Source organism: Heptranchias perlo, unplaced genomic scaffold (assembly GCF_035084215.1).
Source record: "Heptranchias perlo isolate sHepPer1 unplaced genomic scaffold, sHepPer1.hap1 HAP1_SCAFFOLD_363, whole genome shotgun sequence".
Classification (NCBI taxonomy): Eukaryota; Metazoa; Chordata; class Chondrichthyes; order Hexanchiformes; family Hexanchidae; genus Heptranchias; species Heptranchias perlo.
In genome coordinates, this window is record NW_027139375.1 from 265,001 (window position 1) to 268,696 (window position 3,696).

The following is a 3,696-nucleotide window of genomic DNA, read 5'->3' on the forward strand; positions in this document are numbered from 1 at the left end:
CAACACAGGTGGACTTCTCGGCCTCACAAGAGAGCAATACGCCAGCGGGTGAACAGGAGAGTCGTGCCGACAAAACCCACTGACTTTTAAAACTGTCCGTCTGCCACTTGGGACAGAGAGAGGAACCTGACGAGCCTGAACACCAGCCTTGGCTGGACCGCTCGGGCCCTCCCATGTCGGACGCGAGTCGCCAAATCGATCGGAAGAGAGTACCGATTCCTCTCAAAAAGTCTGCGTGCCCGTTATTATAAAAGCAGCCCACCGGCCGCGGTGCCTTGCCCACAAACACACTTGGTGTCTGGGGTGATTCAGAGCCGCCGCGGCTCGAAAGTGTCAACCTGTTTTAAAAGTCATCGCTATGCCGGCACAGGTGACTTTCAAGTTAAAGAGTTCTCTTTATTGGCTTTCAAAAAAATCTGCAAAGTGTCACAGAGATTTTGAGAAACTCTTTTTTTTCTTTATATTATTATAATATAATATAATGTGTATATGTTTTCGAAAAGCATCCACCAGCAATCCATGGTGAGCCTCTCTCTGCTGGCAAGCTCCTCCTGCCTGAGCCCGACGCTGTCGAGGCTCAACACGATTTCAGACTGACAAAGAGTTCGAAAATTGCCGCCTGATGTAGCTTTAAATGCTGACAGGTGACTTCCGAGTGCTCTTGTAAAGGTCTCCGCTTTGAAATTGAGAGCCTTTTGCCAAGTGTCACTTTTTCAGGCACTCTTAAAGTGCACCTGGGCTGTCAGAGAAAGCTCTGAAAATCGTGTTCTCGAAAATCTCCGGGTACCCGACCAATCCCTAGGTGCCCGAATGACAAGTGTCAATTCGGCAGGACGGCCTCCCACCTCCGGCCGCAGATGCGTCACTAAATCCCCGCAACGGGGGCTTTCTCATTTCGGCATAGGGGCTTCCGCGGCCAACTCATTAACCTGTGCTCGGACTTTTTGTGCCACAAGTGCAAGGGACCGTTTGCCGGCAGCTACTCGCACCCCCCCGCCCAGGGGGGGAATCCTCTGACCGGAGATCCGAAACGCCGGCCGAATCCATCCCCGTCGGACTTCCGAAGGGGTTCCCTCGACCGACTGACTTCCGAACTCCTTTCTGGGCTTAAACGGGTGGAATTCGGACCCTCTCGCAAGGGAGCCGAAGCCCGCCAGCCCCGGGAGGCCTCGGGGCCGCCGTTTTCAAGCCCGACCAAAAAACCCGAAAAATGGGGAAAAATGGGAAAAATTCCCACTCCCAAAAGGCTTAAAAGTCGGTTGGGCGGCAGCCCGGGTCGGTCTCTGCAGACCTGGAGGCGCTAGACACAAGTCTGGTAAACAGGCTAAGTCTCGACATGCCACCTCTTACTATCCTGCAGGTACCCCGCCAATCCCCCCGGAACCGGCTGGCAATTGGCGAATCAGCGGGACGAATTTGAATTCGTGACCGACTCTCTGACACCGAATCGCCGCAAACGCGTTTCGATTTTTCGGCTTCGGTACCTCCCATCAGACTTTGACTGGCCATATCTCCGGACTCACGTGTCGCAGCCGGGACCTTCAGGTACCGTTCGACGCGTCTAACCCTGCCCCGTCGAATGGCGCCCCTCGCGGTGTGGTCCGATTTCCGCATTTTGGTCAGATTTGCCTCCAAAGTTTTCAGATTGAGTTGACGAATGCCCCCTACGGGGTAACCTCTTGCCCTTTCGGACATGGTCCCTGTGACTTAATTTCCGCCTTTTGCTCAATCGTTTCCCCATTTATAATTAATTTTAAAAATCGGGTTACTCAGTTCTGGTTTACCAGTTCCCTCTTCGGACTTAGTTTTTGGTTAATCATTTCCGGTTCACCAGTTCCCGTTTTGGACTTAGTCTCTGCGGGCCGTTTCTCATCTTTTGGTTCATCAGTTCCCCTCTTTTAATAATTTTTTGGCTGCTTTCGTTTGATCATTTCCCTGCCTTCTGGGTGACTTTTGCCCCTTAGGACTTCATCGCCGCACATTATTTTCGACTTCTGGTTGATCATTTCACCCCTTTTAATCATTTTTGCAACTTTTGGTTAACCATTTCACCCAGCTTCTGGTTAACCATTTCCCCTTTGGGACTTAGTCTCTGAGCATTCTTTTGGGATTCTGGTTAATCATTTGCCAATTTTTAAAAAATGTTGCCACTTTTGTTTAATGCTTTCTGGTCAACCTTTCCCTCTTTCAGACTTCACCGCGGCACATTGCTTCAGCCTCCTGGTTAATCATTTCACCCCTTTTAATCATTTTTGCAACTTTTGGTTAACCATTTCCCCCAGCTTCTGGTTAACCATTTCCCCTTTGGGACTTAGTCTCTGAGCATTCTTTTGGGATTCTGGTTAATCATTTGCCAATTTTTAAAAAATGTTGCCACTTTTGTTTAATGCTTTCTGGTCAACCTTTCCCTCTTTCAGACTTCACCGCGGCACATTGCTCCAGCCTCCTGGTTAATCATTTCACCCCTTTTAATCATTTTTGCAACTTTTGGTTAACCATTTCCCCCAGCTTCTGGTTAACCATTTCCCCTTTGGGACTTAGTCTCTGAGCATTCTTTTGGGATTCTGGTTAATCATTTGCCAATTTTTTAAAAATGTTGCCACTTTTGTTTAATGCTTTCTGGTCAACCTTTCCCTCTTTCAGACTTCACCGCGGCACATTGCTTTAGCCTCCTGGTTAATCATTTCACCCCTTTTAATCATTTTTGCAACTTTTGGTTAACCATTTCCCCCAGCTTCTGGTTAACCATTTCCCCTTTGGGACTTAGTCTCTGAGCATTCTTTTGGGATTCTGGTTAATCATTTGCCAATTTTTAAAAAATGTTGCCACTTTTGTTTAATGCTTTCTGGTCAACCTTTCCCTCTTTCAGACTTCACCGCGGCACATTGCTTCAGCCTCCTGGTTAATCATTTCACCCCTTTTAATCATTTTTGCAACTTTTGGTTAACCATTTCCCCCAGCTTCTGGTTAACCATTTCCCCTTTGGGACTTAGTCTCTGAGCATTCTTTTGGGATTCTGGTTAATCATTTGCCAATTTTTAAAAAATGTTGCCGCTTTTGTTTAATGCTTTCTGGTCAACCTTTCCCTCTTTCAGACTTCACCGCGGCACATTGCTTTAGCCTCCTGGTTAATCATTTCACCCCTTTTAATCATTTTTGCAACTTTTGGTTAACCATTTCCCCCAGCTTCTGGTTAACCATTTCCCCTTTGGGACTTGGTCTCTGAGCATTCTTTTGGGATTCTGGTTAATCATTTGCCAATTTTTTAAAAATGTTGCCACTTTTGTTTAATGCTTTCTGGTCAACCTTTCCCTCTTTCAGACTTCACCGCGGCACATTGCTTCAGCCTCCTGGTTAATCATTTCACCCCTTTTAATCATTTTTGCAACTTTTGGTTAACCATTTCCCCCAGCTTCTGGTTAACCATTTCCCCTTTGGGACTTAGTCTCTGAGCATTCTTTTGGGATTCTGGTTAATCATTTGCCAATTTTTAAAAAATGTTGCCACTTTTGTTTAATGCTTTCTGGTCAACCTTTCCCTCTTTCAGACTTCACCGCGGCACATTGCTCCAGCCTCCTGGTTAATCATTTCACCCCTTTTAATCATTTTTGCAACTTTTGGTTAACCATTTCCCCCAGCTTCTGGTTAACCATTTCCCCTTTGGGACTTAGTCTCTGAGCATTCTTTTGGGATTCT